General features: G+C 38.8%; 1 long non-coding RNA gene across 1 annotated transcript; it reads right to left on the reverse strand.

Moving 5' to 3' along the window:
* Window positions 1-11,272: 11,272 nt before the first annotated feature.
* On the reverse strand, window positions 11,273-13,295 carry LOC145552965 (uncharacterized). The gene is made up of 3 exons (XR_014089112.1): window positions 13,179-13,295; window positions 12,190-12,378; window positions 11,273-11,847 (listed from the first exon to the last, which is right to left on the reverse strand). It is a non-coding gene; the product is annotated as an uncharacterized LOC145552965 (long non-coding RNA).
* Window positions 13,296-16,846: the final 3,551 nt, after the last annotated feature.

Consider the following 16,846-nt stretch of genomic DNA (forward strand, 5'->3'; position numbering starts at 1 on the left):
CCCCTTCTTTTCAATATTTATATTCTCCCACTGGCTAAGGTTATACCAGGACATAGGATTAGCTACCATAACTACCCGGATGATACACAGCTCTACATCACGATGTCACCAGGTGACCTTTGACCCCATCCAATCACTGAACAGATGCTTAGAACAGATCAATGTGTGGATGTGCCAAAACTTTCTCCAGCTGAACAGAAACAAAACTGAAGTTATTATCTTTGGACCTAAAGAGGAGCGAACCCGAATCAATGCACAGCTTCAGTTATTACAACTAAAAACCAGCGATCAGGCCCGAAACCTGGGAGTAGTGATGACCTCTGACCTGAACCTTCAGAGCCACATTAAGACGGTCACAAAGTCGGCCTTCTATCACCTGAAGAACATCTCCAGGATTAGAGGACTGATGTCTCAGCACGATCTAGAGAAACTCATCCATGCGTTTATCTTTAGCCGCATTGATTACTGACTAATAAATCAATCAAACAGCTGCAGCTGATCCAGAAGCTGCTGCAGCTGATCCAGAAGCTGCTGCAGCTGATCCAGAAGCTGCTGCAGCGGATCCAGAAGCTGCTGCAGCGGATCCAGAAGCTGCTGCAGCGGATCCAGAAGCTGCTGCAGCGGATCCAGAAGCTGCTGCAGCGGATCCAGAAGCTGCTGCAGCGGATCCAGAAGCTGCTGCTGCTGATCCAGAAGCTGCTGCTGCTGTTCTGACTAAAACCAGGAAGATAGAGACATAACACCAGGTTTAAAGTCCCTACACTGTAAAGCTCCCTGTAGCTCAGAGAATAGACTTTAAAATACTGATGTTAGTTTATAAATCACTGAATGGTTTAGCACCACAATACATTAAAGATCTGTTATTGCTGTACCAACCGTCTGGACCCCTCAGATCTTCTGGTTCTGATCTGCTCTGCATCTCCAGAACCAAACGAGGAGAAGCAGCATTCAGCTTCTATGCACCACAAATCTGGAACAAACTTCCAGAAAACTGTAAAACAGTTGAAACACCGAGAGCCTTTAAATCTCAACTAAAAACCCACCTGGTTAGAGTTGATTTGAAATGTAATTAATTACGAAATCAATGATGGCATTGACTTAATGTGATGTTTTGATTGTTGATTCTATGTTGCATGACTCTGTATTTTTATGACGTAAAGCCCTTTAAAATGCCTTGCTGCTGAAATGTGCTGCACAAATAAAATTTGATTTAGATTTTTTTTTTTTTGAATGGCAAATTATTATAATTGTTTGTTTTTGTCATTTAAATCGTAGTGAGAGTAAAGATGATTTTTATTAGTTTATATTTGATATCCAGCATTCTCTAAGATGTGTGCTGTAAATATTTCATATGATCTAATAACGTGCGTCTCTATGCAGATTAAAATACACGTTTATTTTTACGCACAGCAAAAACACAAAATCCCTCCAAGCATCCTTGATCCAGTCTCCAGTGCAAACATCTTAGCCCACCTGAAACGAGACAAACCCAGCCGGAAGGGAAGAGTAGCCTCGTTCTGTCCAACACCCTGAACGGAAACCATAACTGCAGTTATCCAGGAAATGTGGCATGAACATCTTTTCCTTTCCTCTCTTCTTCCCTTTTGGGCCTGCGGTGTAAATCTGCAGGTTTATCAGAGCTGGGCTAAAGGTGAGCAGCTGAAGACCACATGTTCAAAAACACTTAACTTAAAATTCCTTCAGGCGTAAATCACAACTTTCATCTCGTCACTGGCCTCATTTGTTCGGAGTTATAAGTTCTGCCCTCCTTTTAAATTGTGCAGGGCAGGAAACAAACGACCTTGTTTCAGCATTAATATTCTGCACTGGGTGATCAGTCTTGGTTTAAACGTTGCTTTTATTTCACTTTACCTCATCGGGTTTAAGGTATTTTAGGGAGCCAACTTTTTAACTGAGGAACAATGTCTAAAATAAAGAAAAAACTGCATTTCTTAGCAAAATGAATTGTAAATAATATAGGTGGATGGGTCAGCTGATCTGCTGAAAAGCTCAAATAAAGAGGAAAAGAAATCCTAACAGGTCAAAATTCACAGATATGGTTGGGATGAATATGTTATGCCACACTGAATAGCAGAATCTGAAGCTTTAGTTGTAGTTGACAGAGTTTCTGAGTTGTTTAAATTGTTTTCCTCTTTAGTTCAGCTTTTTTCCATCATTTTTAAAAGTCAAAATTGAACCGACTCTAGTTCAGTTTCTGTAAAATTGGCAAAAACTTGGAAGAAAAAATTTGTGTTGGTAAAAATTAAATAGGGACTAAATCTCTCCGAGTAGAAGCCAAAATTTGATACACGCTCACCAGCAGCTCCACTACAGACATGTTTAATTGTTTAAAACAAACAGCAAATTAACCAAACACAACAGCTACTTGATGCATCTTGAAGTGGTGAAAACGACAAAGTTCAAATGAGGATGGAGAGGCCAGCAGGTCTTGTTGCTCCATTCACATTTTTTCCGTGGTCGTTCTACTAATTAAGTAAACACAACTGGAATCTGTGTGAACGGTTTTCATAAAAAGCATTTCTACTTCACACCCTTCATTATACTAATTCTAACAACATCTAGTATTACCCGTTTCCTCATTTTTAAGTTACTGACCTGCAAGCTCGATTTGTGAAAAGGTTTGCACATTTAACTCCGTTTCCACAGCTTCCCTCATTTTAATAACTTTTAAAACACTCTAGCTTTTTCTTCTTCCCATCTTATAAACATAAAACAGAGAGCTGCCACTGGAGACTACACAGACTGCACAGCAGCCCCAAAAAATGTCAGCAAAGCGAGAGGAAACCTTGTGATCAGAACAGCCCAGCGGGAATCCTCCCGATCCTCCCGATCCGCCAACCTGCGCCTGCCTCAGGGTTTCATTCGTCTTTTTTTAGATGATGTTGGAGACTTTCAGCCAGCGCTGGAGCAGCTTGCAGCCAAGGGGCCGGGGAAACCGTCTGGTGCTTTTAGGGAAAGTTCTCCACCTGAAAATATAAGCTTGACTGTAACACTGTGTTGCTAAAGGATAGGATGGAGAGGGAGGTGGACGGATTTGGAGGGAAACTCTTCCTTTCTCTCCCATTTAGTGGAAATGTTATCAATCAAGTTTCCTGAAAGTCTAATGACTTCTAAAGAACTACAATTGATCCAATAAAACTTTATTTAACTTTACTTCATTACATTAATGGTGTCCAAACCTTTTGCACCAAAGGCCAAAAATTCCCTAACTGAAAGTATTCCTGTTCTTTTCACCCACCCAATTTACTTGAATTCTTTCTCTTTTACCTCCACAACAATGAATAAAACGCATAATATTTTAAATTTGTCTAAATGTTTACGGTCACTTACCTTTTTGGGTTTACTATTTTCAGTTTAAGTCTATAAAATGGTTTTAGTTTATTCCCAGCAACTAAAATAAGAATTTTCTTCCACAGCCTTCGCTGCATTAAGCTAAATGTGATGGATGGGTGTGCCAAAGTTTGTTTATGTTTGTGGGACGACTTATGATGAAATAAAAATAAAATAAAAAGTCTCTCTGTTCTTAATATTTTTTTGTTTAACCCTTGTAGGCCAAGGTCTAAATGGCCGTCCCAGTCTCTCTTCTCAGTGCGTCAGCGCTCGCTACGAAGCCATGCAGCGATCGCTAGCAAAACTACTAACACTACACACACCACAAACTCTAAATAACATACTTACTGTGTAAAAAACTTATCGAAACATCCATCCATCCATTTTCTTTCACCCTTGTCCCTCAGTGGGGTTGGGAGGGTTGCTGCTGCCTCTCCAGCTCACGTTCCGGGCGAGAGGCGGAGTCACCTGGACAGGTCACCAGTCTGTTGCAGGGCAACACAGAAAACACAACCATGCACACACACACTCACACCTAGGGGCAATTTGGAGAGGCCAATTAACCTGACAGTCATGTTTTTGGACTGTGGGAGGAAACTGGAGTACCTGGAGAAAGCCCACCATGCACAGGGAGAACATGCAAACTCCATGCAGAAAGACCGGGGCCGGGAATCGAACCCAGAACCTTCGTGCTGCAAGGCAACAGCTCTACCAACTGCGCCACTGTGCAGCCCCCTATTGAAACACTCTTAGTAAAATCCACAGCATCAATTCTCCCTAGTCTCTTGCCGTATCCAAATCCCCCCCCCTTGTTTGTCCCCACGTGTCTCCGTTCTACCTAGCAACAGACTGTCAACACATTTTCATTGGTTGTGTCGAAATGTGGTACAGTTAGACCCCCACACAGTAAGGCGGAAATGATCGATCATATTCCTGGCTTTATTTTCAAGTAAATGACCACAAAACCAATATAAAAACACCACTTTTATAAAGTTTGAAGTCCGTACTGTCCACCAGAGGTGAAATGAAAACTCGGTATGCCGTCTGTGTTATTACGAAGCCTTATAAATGTGTCACGTGCTTGCCCGCTCCACAGCGGGCTTCGTCCCGGTAGGGTTAAGAAGATAAAAACTAGTCATGGAAAATCTCATCCGGATGGCCAAATTTGTGCCGTCCTTGAATTACTGTGAGGGGCCACACAAAATGAATCCAAGGGCCACAAATGGGTCCAGGTCTACAGTTTGGTCACTTGCGGAAAGGCCGTGTTTATGTAAAAGATCATATATCACAAAAGCAAACAGCAGTTTTAAATCTTCCCATCTGGAGTCAGAAAAGGAAAAAGAGAAAATGAAGGAATTGTTAAAAAGTCAGCTCAGCTGGTTCACATAAAACCTGCAAGTTGTTTAGACGCATGTGCAGATAAGAAGTGGATGCCAGTTTCTTCATACTGTATTGTGCAGGAAACAAAATGTGTTGACATGAAAACAGAGAGAATAGCACAGGCGGTGTTGACTAAACAAGACCAAAATGTCACAGTCGCAACAGGTTCTGCCAGACCAACTCCAAGGTTAAATTCGCTCAAAGCAACTTCAGGAGTCAGCATGTTTTCATCCTACATAAAACAACCACAAAAATACTTCTGAGAAGGTATGAAATGTGTTGCAATAATTTCTACAGGGCAACAAAAGCAGAAACAGATTGTATTTATGCTACTTTGAAATATTGTCTCTTAAGTCCAGATATTAAACTGTTAGGATAAACATCCTGTCTACAGAGAGATTCCACTTATATTAGTTTTTTTAGCAGGGCGACAGACACAACACTCCAATTAATTTGTTTTAATATCTGTATATTTTGAAAATGCTACTCTTTCCATGTTTCAACAGAAAGTTATCCACCATCAGTGGAGCATGTCGTCATTTTCCCATTAACTTAAAATTGCTGTGGTAGATTAGCTATTAGCTAATAGCTAATAGATTAGCTATTAGCTAATCTACCAATTAGCAGGTAGATCATTTTATAATCTGCCTGCAGAATGTATTGTTATAATCCCTTTATTTAAGTTAAACATAATACATAATCCTGTTTTGGCTACAAACCTGCAGTGCATGATCGTTATAGACCTAAACAGGTGCACAAGATTGTGACCTTTTAGTTTATCTACTATCTACTAAAAAGAAGTAATACTGCACTTTCACTTAGTTTAGTTTATTTTATTTTACAGGAATGTTTATAAAAATCCATCAAACTGCAAAAGCATATATTGTGTTTCTACAGCCTTTTTTGCCTCCATAAAGTCTAAAACACGCTTTGTAAAAAAAAAAAAAAAGGTTGTATGCATTTTATAAAATTTGGCATACTTGTTGGCTCATCATTATACTCTAAACTTAGAAAATTTGTTTGCTTGCGTGGCGGTGTCCATTTATAGGCCATTTTTATTTGAGTACACTTTCAAAGGCCTATGCAAATCAAAAGTTTTAAGTGTTAACCTTGGCATTTGCGGTGTTTACTCGAGTTACCATGAGCCAGGTGCGGCGGTCATTTATCACTGTTTGAATACAGCTGCACCATCTGCACTGTCCTCTGCATGCTCTCTGTGAGCAACAACAGCCTCAACCGATCCCTGCCTCCCTCCACGCTGCAGCCGCACGGCGTGCCAAATAAAATCTGAAAAACGACAAAGACGCAAAGACAACACGCTCGGCAGAAACAACATATAAAAATAAAGTGTGCAGAGCCCAGAGTGAATGCACTTTGCAGAGGTTTGAGTTATTTTCTTTGAGCTACAATGCAGCACAAAGCATTTTTCCATAGCATTTACATGAATGTTTAGACTAGCAAATGCCCTCCTGAAGCCAAGCAGGTGGAGAAGATGGAAGTGTTTGTTTAAATGACAAACTAAATTAAGTTTCTATATATTTGAACTGGCTAAATATAGAACAGGTGGGAGAAAACATGAATTCAGAATCCATAAATAAGAAATGAAGAAAGACAGGAAGTGGTAATGCAAACAGAGGACAAAGTTGACGAAAGACAATTGTCTCAAGATTCAACGACTGGCAAATCAAAGTTTTACAACTATTTGCATAAACTTGCAAATGTGGCTATCATCTGGATTTGAAGTGGCTGAATTTGCCTTCAGCCTGGGTCCTTACGTGAATGTTTCAAAATTATTCCAGGGAAGAAGAGAGAAGCCTTCAAGTATCTCTGACTTGCAAATTGGCTTCCTTGGAAACAAATATCCTCCAAAAACACAGAACAAAACAAAGACACAGAGGATATGAAACGTTTGCGCTCAGATGTTACAATGCCAAGTTTTTATGATTTAGAAATAAAACCAAAAAATCCTTTCTGATCCTTTTCCACATCTAATAAGACCAACATCCCGTATTTATTACAGGATTCTTTGGTGTTTGGGTTTTGGCTTTATTTTGTGCATGATCCGTTCCTTTTGGTTTATTTATATTCGATAGGTCTTGCCATACTCAGTCTTTATTCAAAGAGTTGCTATACAAGTTCATCCCTTTGTTTTTAGCTTCTTAGTTTATTCTTGCGTATTGATATTTATACATTTACATTTATTTATCAGATTATTGTCGGGCCTTTTCTGCTCGGTTTATAGTTTCTTTGGCAGGTAAATTCGACCCAAATCCTTTTTTTTTCTCTGCAGTATGAACGACCCAATTTCAATCTTTTCACCCACCGCAAAAAGTCTGATTTGTGGAACTAAATCATATCTGAATGTTGCATTTTCTCCAACCTTTACGTCTCGTTACATGAGACATACTTCATAATTCTGCACTAGAAGAAGTCAGATGCGATAAATCCGGACAAAAATAACAGACAAAAATCATATTTATGTTGTTATGAAATAAGTTTTTGTCACTAAAGTGCATCACATCCCAATCCCACCACTCAGTTCTGACTACGCATCCAAACACACATCTCTACAGAACCTGCACCGCTACATGTGCTTTCTTTTTTCTGATTCCTTCATCTTTTTATGATCCTGTTTCGTAAAAACTGCTACGCATTTTTCATGTCCCATGAGCAACATGACGAACAACAGGATGCTTCTACTGGCAGAAACTACGAAGATAACAGGAAGTAGCAGAAGGATGATGACGCATCATGTTTTTTTAATGATGTATCACATGAACAAACTTGTTTACATCAGATTTTAACTTAATTTAAAGGAAACTCAGCAACTGCAAAATTGTGTTTTTCTGATTTTAGCAGAATATCAACAAAGTTTTGTACAGATTTGTAATGGAAACGCACACTAGCGGAACAAGTCAGCATCGAGCCGGGGGGCGGGCCAATTACCAGGCCCCTAACGAATCACCGGGCCCCCGACGTGCATCAGCTGAAACTGTTGACTTTAACATTAAATACACCTTTTTCAACAGGCGAGGGCGCACTTTCTCCGTCTATAATCAGACATTTAAGCGACTTGAAACCGTTCCTCCCTCCCTGGCACCTCCAGACACAGGCCGCCATCCGGCCCGGTTCGGGAGGCAGCCGACCCCCAAGCCCCTCTATAGCTCCGCCCCTGGAAACGCATCTAGTTAAGCTAGTTACTCTCCCTCACTCAGCTCCCCTGCCCATTTCCTCTGATTTATTCCCTTGGTTTTATTGTCACTTTCCAGCACTGCTTTATCATACAAACCTTTCATTAGTCATTGCTGGATTCTTCCACTCACTATCTGCTTTCCTTGACTTGATCATCCTGCATTGCTCCTGTAAGTTCGTTTGAAGTTAAGTAACGCTTTATTTATATAGCACATTTCAACAACAAGGCAGCTCAAGGTGCTTTACACCGAAAAACATAAACCAGCAACCAACTGTTGCAGTAATCAATGCAACATTAGCTCTGCAGGTGACAGAAGACTGACTTTGTAACTGTCTTTGTGTGACTCCGGAGGTTCAGGTCTGATGAACTGAAGCTGTGCTGGCTTTAATTTTCTAGCTGCAGATACAAGATAAATGTCACATTAAAGGTGGAAAACATTTTGAAATGATTATGTTTCCAAAAACGTTGCAGGCGTAAAAGTTCAGCTGTGAAACATAAATATAGAAAGGATTTTTTTTTTTTGCCCTTTCCGTTGACCTTGTCTCGTCTGTTACTTTAAAGGGTAATTTAGTCACTGGACGCATGCCAGCTGGCTGTACTTTAGCTTAAATAAACATGTTTATGGTGCTGTCCAGGTTCAACAAGCCTTACTAATGAGTCAGCAATTGAACCTTTCCTTTTCTTGTTTCATTCTGAGTTTTGATGCCTCAACATGCAGAGGCTGGCTCCCATTTGCAACCTTGAAGAAAAATGGCAGCAAATTTTTTTCTGTGCCTTCACTTTGCTTTTGCGTGTGAACATTAAAAATAGAGCCCAGAGGATGGGTTTGTGGCCCTTGGACTGATTTTCTGTGGCCCCTGCAATTAAAAAGTTATACAGATTTGGCTCAGAGATGCAAATGGAGACATTTCTCATTTGTAATCAAGATAAAAATTGTTACCAATATAATTTTCTTACAGAGGAAAATGCAAAGTACAACACAAAGTATTTGACTTTTTATTGCCAGATTTATAAAAAGTAAAAGCTGACTTTGCTGCATCCAAATTAGCTTGTATTTTTTTCTTAAACTTGGCAAAATGTAGCCAAAGTGACACAAATCTTGTTCTGGTTGCTGAAAATAAATGTATTCAATCGAACCCAGAGAAACTGAAAACTAGACATATTTCTTTTAATACAGCTCCCATGCTAAATTAAAGTAATAGTAAGTAACTTTCTCCCCCCAAAAAAGCTAAAAAATTTGAAAGTAATCTCAAAAATATTTTATAAAAGAAAATGTAGGTTAATATCTGAACGTTTCTACAAAAACCTTGATAATTTCAGATATCAAATATTTTCTTTTGTATATTTTTCTAGAAAATTTCAAAGTTTTCTAAAAAAAATTATGAGATTAATAACAAATATTTTTAGTTTTTGACGGAAATTTATTATCTATGGAAGTAAATATGTGCCATCAGAATTTGAATAAAAAATCCATCTGAAACTTGAATGTTGTATATTTGCGCTTACTTTTTCAATTTGAAAATTAATTCAGAATACAATTTTGACCTAAAAAAAAATCAGTGTCATTATTTGTACACGTTTGCAATTTTCATTTGTTAAAAAAATTCACATTCTTATTTCAAAGTGATGAAAATTTCAATATATATATTTTTCAGTGTTAAAAAAATTCAGCATATAAAAAAATTCAACTTTTAAAAATTCAAATGCAATATTTTCAGTGTCCTAAAATTCAACTTGCTCAAATTCGCTGTCTCAAATTCAACATCTAAAAATTCGCTGTACAAAAATGGCGAGGTTACTTCAGGTCACAGACATTAGCAATCGTTGTCAGATTTCAACACCCAGCCAATCACATGACCTAAGCGTCATATTGAAGAAATACCAGCATCACCGAGGCCAGCGACCACGGAGGCGAACGCAAACCCAACGGTGAGTCTATGCTTTCATATTTCTGTAGTACATTTTATTTTGCGCATGAACTTTGATACATGACATTAAAGCTTGATTTAAAACACGGGTTTGGGCCGTTGTTAATCTTACGCCATGTAATGCTGGCATATTAGTTCTCGCTACCCGCTAGACCTCCACCCCCTTCTCTTGGCTGTCCTACACCCAATTTTCCACTGTTTTATTTAAAAAAGGAATATCACTTGCGCCAAGTCTAGAATCTTTAAAGATAACTGATGGGTGGCGACTTTCCGGGTTGTTTGTATGTTGTCTTAGGTGAGACTGAGACAGGCGGTCTTAGTAAAAGTCGTAATTTCCAGGAAATGCTACCGCTAATGTAGCTAACATGGCTGCCTTGTGTGCTTCAAGGAGGGGCTGTGAACTCTACAGACATTAATTATAACCACAACCCCATTCTGTTCATCTACTGTGTTGTTCATGTGACTTCATTTATGAATAAATTTATACATTTATGGTCATTATAGCGTCATCCAAACTACTGCTTCTCTTATCTGACAAGTGTTGATATATATTAATTTACATTCTTTTACTTTGCGGTACAAACGTCGTTCTGTTACCTAGCAACATTACAAACAACCTCCTTTGTTTTTTCATTTGATCTTAACTCATTTTGAAGAAAATATATGCTTGCAAGTACAGCTGTTAACTTATTAAAATAATTTACTCCCCACTACTTTGTATCTCCAAAATATATCTTTGGTTACAAAGAATGTTTGAGCTATGCTAAATTTGTGATTAATGTAATTAAAAGCAAATTCTGATTAAGTTACACACCATTCAATTCCTGAACCCCACAGTGCCTTGACAGAGGTACATTTTAATTGGATAATTTAATGTGTAGCATGTATACTATCATTCATTTAATTTGTAACATAGGAATCTGCAATCAAGTACATTTTGAGTTCTCTTGATCCCTTCTTTGTGTTTTCCAGGATGTAGATTCCCGAAATTGAATGGGAGGAGAGCAGGCTTCCTCTTCAGGAAGAGTCAAACGTCACAGTACCAAATTCAAGTTGTGCAACTGACTGACGAACAAATGGCCTTAAGAGACGCAGTAAACCCAAAAGGCACATCACTGTCTTTTGGTTGTGACATTTATATTGCTGCAGTTCTGTTTTGTGAACAGTTCTTCACTCTGTGAAACTTGTCCAGTTTCAAAATTCAGCATTTATGAAATGTAAAGCTAAGTGCTGATCATATTACCACAGAGGTAAAATTTGTGCTTTGGAAAAGTGAATCATAGTGCTTTTATGGTAGACATGTTAAAGAACTAAAATGTTCTAAATGTGAGTTGATTGTTCTTTTCTCTCAAAAGGAACCTAGTAGGTACAGTTGTGTAGGACCTTCATTTTCTTGCATTATAAGAATGGAAAAGTTAAGTTTGTCTTATGTCATTTATTTTCTAATACTTCAAGCATAGATGAACATTCAATAAAATATTGCATAAAAACAGTTTCCGTTTCATATTTCCTGTACAAACAGTGCTGACTCAGAAACTCTGAACATAGTTACTCTAACATTTAAAATTTACAGGGATGCTTGACAAACATTTCAGCTACTTAGTCGTCACTTCAAAGAACACTTAATGTCAAGACTGCGGTGAAGGATGAACAGTATTTGTAAAAAAGAAAGAAGCTAATAATAAAATGACTTTGTATTTTTACTTAATTGCCATATTGAAATGCAATTATTGAACAAATGAAACACCAATGCACTGAGTTCTCAAAGAAGACCAAAGCCAGTCCCAACCGATTTAAGACACACCGTCATGTCAGCATACAGAGCCTGGTAGGTAGAATAATGGCTTGGAAGGCGTAAACGTTCACTGCAGGTGGATGAAGTGGCCCTGATGTGGTTTGGTCCAGCTGACTGCACTACTTCAGGCTTCAGTTCCTGCCATGGAGCCTCCCAGCCAACCCAAAATCTCATGAGCTGGTGCAGATTGTCTGAAGATGCTAGGAAAAGTATATATTTTTTTATTTTCAGATATACATGGTGAGTTTCCTGTAGATGGAATCATTCATAAAGCTGACTTTGAGATATGACTTTATGCGAATGTCTTTTCCATCTTAGAAACTAATTAATATGAATATGAATGTGATATCCTTCACAAATCATTTGAATACCTTTTGCCATGTTCACTAATCAACCTGAAAAGCTTTATCAGCTTTATCTATACAGTGTTGTAAGACATGATTATAAGAAAATAAATGTACTGTATTATGCTGGTATGTATTGCACGACTCATCATTCTTAAAATAACAAACATTGGCCAAATGTTTAAACAGACATTTTACCTTCTTTGAGAAACTGATGGAGAAACCCTGTCACCTGCGTAGTTTCTGCTTCCAAGACATCATCGCTGTCGTCACCGTCATCACTTTGCTTCTTCACCTGTGGAAAACTGATTGACTGCAGGACCATCTGTAATTGGAGAAATAGAAATGGCTCCAAACGATCACGGAGTCCATGATCCTTAAAAGTTCCTTGAAAGAAAAAAGAAAAAAAATGTCAAAAACATTGTCAGTAAAATAAAAAAAACTTTTTTTAAATCAGTAGGTCAGTATTGAGAAATCAAATTAATTGATATTTATTCTAAAATAAGTTAACAGCTGTACTTGCAAGCATATGTTTTCTTCAAAATGAGTTAAAATCAAATGAAAAAACAAAGGAGGTAGTTTCTAATGTTGCTAGGTAACAGAACGACGTTTTGTACCGCAAAGTAAAAGAATGTAAATTAATATATATCAACACTTGTCAGATAAGAGAAGCAGCCGTTTGGATGACGCTATAATGACCATAAATGTATTAATTTATTCATAAATGAAGTCACATGAACAACACAGTAGATGAACAGAATGGGGTTGTGGTTATAATTAATGTCTGTAGAGTTCACAGCCCCTCCTTGAAGCACACAAGGCAGCCATGTTGGCTACATTAGCGGTAGCATCTCCTGGAAAATTACGACTTTACTAAGACCGCCTGTCTCAGTCTCACCTAAGACACATACAAACAACCCGGAAAGTCGCCACCCATCAGTTATCTTTAAAGATTCTAGACTTGGCGCAAGTGATATTCCTTTTTTAAATAAAACAGGGGAAAATTGTGTGTAGGACAGCCAAGAGAAGGGGGTGGAGGTCTAGCAGGTAGCGAGAACTAATATGCCAGCATTACATGGCGTAAGATTAACACGGCCAAACCGTGTTTTAAATCAAGCTTTAATATCATGTATCAAAGTTCATGCGCAAAATAAATGTACTACAGAAATATGAAAGCATAGACTCACCGTTGGGTTTGCGTTCGCCTCCGTGGTCGCTGGCCTCGGTGATGCTGGTATTTCTTCAATATGACGCTTAGGTCATGTGATTGGCTGGGTGTTGAAATCTGACAACGATTGCTAATGTCTGTGACCTGAGTAACTCGCCATTTTTGTACAGCGAATTTTTAGATGTTGAATTTGAGACAGCGAATTTGAGCAAGTTGAATTTTAGGACACTGAAAATATGGCATTTGAATTTTTAAAAGTTGAATTTTTTTATATGCTGAATGTTTTTAACACTGAAATATATATATTGAAATTTTCATCACTTTGAAATAGGAATGTGAATTTTTTTAACAAATGAAAATTGCAAACGTGTACAAATAATGACACTGAATATTTTTTTAGGTCAAAATTGTATTCTGAATTAATTTTGAAATTGAAAAGTAAGCGCAAATATACAACATTCAAGTTTCAGATGGATTTTTTATTCAATTCTGATGGCACATATTTACTTCCATATTATCTACAACCGTCATAAAAGTTGTTTTTGAGTTTTATTAAATATTGATCTACTTTATTTGCTTGGTTTTATTTTGGGTTTGTTTTGGCCCCCAACTACAACTTTGGCCCACTTGGCAAAACGTTTGGCCTAGGGATCAACTTCTGCCCCCGCAGCAAAACCAAAGGTTCCTGGGGTTTTATTTCATATTATACATTTAAATTATTACTTTGAATGAGTTTCCAGGATGTTCCCAGCAACTTTGAACCAGCGATGACCCTCCTTTTGGTCCGACCGGCCCCCCTAAGGCCTGTCAGCCCCACAACGTGGTAATTAAGTGGAGCTGCTTGTCAAAAGGCAGCAGTGCTACACATTTCTTATTGGATTACAAGGTGCTGGGAAGGAATGCAGGATCCCAGCGTTGCTGCTGGTAGAGGCTGAAAGCCGGGTTGCCAGATTGGGCGGATTTCTGCTTTGAACTCATTTGGCTGGGGGGAAAAAAAAAGCTTGTTGCTTTTCACAACATTTGGTGGGTTTTTAAAAAGGTTTCAGGGAAATTTCTTTCAAATTAGTTGTGAATGTGTGACAGGAACGCACATTTTTAAATAAAATGCACACTAGAGGACTCTTTTTAGTCCGCTTTAATCAAACTCTGGCTCGTTTAGCTCGAAAGTCCGGTTCGTTTGCAGAGGTAAGAATGTGATAATCAGACCAAAAAAGCAAACCCTGGTCTGTCTACAAAACTCTCAGTTCAGATCTCGGGTGTGGTTTAACTGCATATATGAACATTAAGTGGACCGGAAACTGCTCCAAAAGCAGTGGATTCTGGGTAAATACATCCAAAACAAATGCTAAATAGCGTTAGCAAAAGAAATCAAAGCAAATGAGTAAACCTACAATCGCTAAAACCTGATTGTACTCCAGTTGTGTTAACATTTTGTGAAGGAGGAAGTTGAGCTGGTCTTCTTTAGATGTTTTTGTGTCATTTTCTTCGGTAGTTCTGGTTGCAGCGCTCCCACAGGCGAGGAGGGGAACAGGTTTTCAATTAGTTTGGATCATTCGGCACAGTGGAAAGTGAACCACAGCAGCTCAAAATGTAACAAATGTTGCAAATTTGGTCCCAATTGAATCGAGTCTACCATCAGGTGTGGAAACCTATGTAGTGGTACTGTAAAACCGAAATCCCACGGCAACATTGTGATTTAAAAGGACATAACGACAGAAAAAACTCAAGTCTCATTGTGTTCAAAGTACAACCAAAACTGTTGTGGATCATCTATATGTGACTGTATGTGGCACCATCAGCATGAATTTCACTGGAGGTTGAGATTTGTACTTTTTTGGACTTTGTTGGGTTTTACGTCGTTTTGTGCTGAAAACCGTCAGTCAGATCTGGCAACCCTGTCTGAAAGAAACAGCATGGGTGAAAATGAATGGGCATCCTCGCCTTCCTTTCACGGCCACTAACCGCCAATGCAAAATACCGCATGTGCCATTTATTTCCAGAGTCAAAACAACCCACCATGCGATGCTGTGCTGTGAATGTGTGTTTGTGTTTGACTTTGTGGTGCCTAATAGAGTCTTAATGTGCAGAGGATTGTAGCGTATCAGATGAGCTGAAAGTTTGTGGCGTGACAACGGCAACAGTGGGATGGATGGCTGGATTAACACCTGGCGAAGGGTTCATAGGCGTGTGTTTTGGGTTGAGACAACTCTGGTGGTGATAAAGCAATAAAGCAAACACATAGTCACTGGAAGGGCAGCCAGGGGCTATATGGGCAGCAGGGCAGGAGAAGAATAGAGCCGTTGTATCCAAGCAGGGAAAGTCCACATTACATCATTTTATTTTCATTTAGCCTGGTTTGTGTCTCGCATGTTTATGGTTGTTTTGCCAGAATGAGGGGTTTCTGCATGTTTCTATTAACTGGATTAAAATTACAAACTCACCGCAGTGTCATGTTGTCATCCATTTTATTTTACCAAAAACTGGATGACAACAGCCTAAAGTCTGGTATTTATTTTGTTTTTTGTATTGAAGGACATTTTTTTGCAAAGACTTAATTCATTTTACCAAAGCGTAACCAAAGAGTGAGTGAGTTGCTAGGTAACCAAAGAGTGAGTGAGTTTCTAGGTAACCAAAGAGTGAGTGAGTTGCTAGGTAACCAAAGAGTGAGTGAGTTGCTAGGTAACCAAAGAGGGAGTGAGTTTCTAGGTAACCAAAGAGGGAGTGAGTTGCTAGGTAACCAAAGAGGGAGTGAGTTGCTAGGTAACCAAAGAGTGAGTGAGTTGCTAGGTAACCAAAGAGTGAGTGAGTTGCTAGGTAACCAAAGAGTGAGTGAGTTTTGTTGATTTCATCAACATAGCTGTGCTCACTGTGAGAGTTTGATCGGCTAACGTCTTTCCTATACCTACATTTCCCAGAATGCTCTGCAGTTCTGGCTCAGAGTTCAGTGAACATTTTATAAAATTGATTATCTATTGGTGCTGATCACGTGTCTGTCGCATTTGAATCGCGTTGTGACGTGATATCTGTTTTGCTGAAACAATAAAAAGACTCAATTTTTTCTTTTGAAAATCAAACTAAAATGCTTCTCAACCAACAAGGAATGAAAATAAAGGGGAACAAATTGTAATGAATCAAGAATTACATATGTTGGGTCATCAGTTATGTTGACATGAAAACTTCCCCTGCCTACATGATACATTTATGACTTTGCACCTTGATGAAGGTTTTATTTTATTTATTTCTAAGTGCTGACTTAGTGACATCCAACACTTTGTGTGTACAAACAAACACACTCTGACTTTTTTTTCTTGTCTTTTTCATCTTTGTCTTGAAATACGAGCTACGTATACTGCTGTGTGTGTGTGTGTGTGTGTGTGTGTGTGTGTGTGTGTGTGTGTGTGTGTGTGTGTGTGTGTGTGTGTGTGTGTGTGTGTGTGTGTGTGTGTGTGTTTCATTCCCTAACCTCACAGCATGAAGGTAAGTCACTGAAGTCTGTAAATAGCAAACAACACCTGCATGCAGCAAACAAAATGCTACTGTGTGAACTCCAGCTGCAGATGAGAGGAGGAGGCGAGTCGGCGGTCCAGTTCCCTCTGCTGACGTGTTAAATCTCACACTTTGGGAGAGAAACGGGAGAAAGGCCTTCAGCAGATACTTATCAGTGGCAGTTTGTGGAGACAAACATCG

This window comes from Poecilia reticulata, chromosome 9 (genome assembly GCF_904066995.2).
Source record: "Poecilia reticulata chromosome 9, P_reticulata-male-v2, whole genome shotgun sequence".
In the NCBI taxonomy this organism is placed as follows: domain Eukaryota; kingdom Metazoa; phylum Chordata; class Actinopteri; order Cyprinodontiformes; family Poeciliidae; genus Poecilia; species Poecilia reticulata.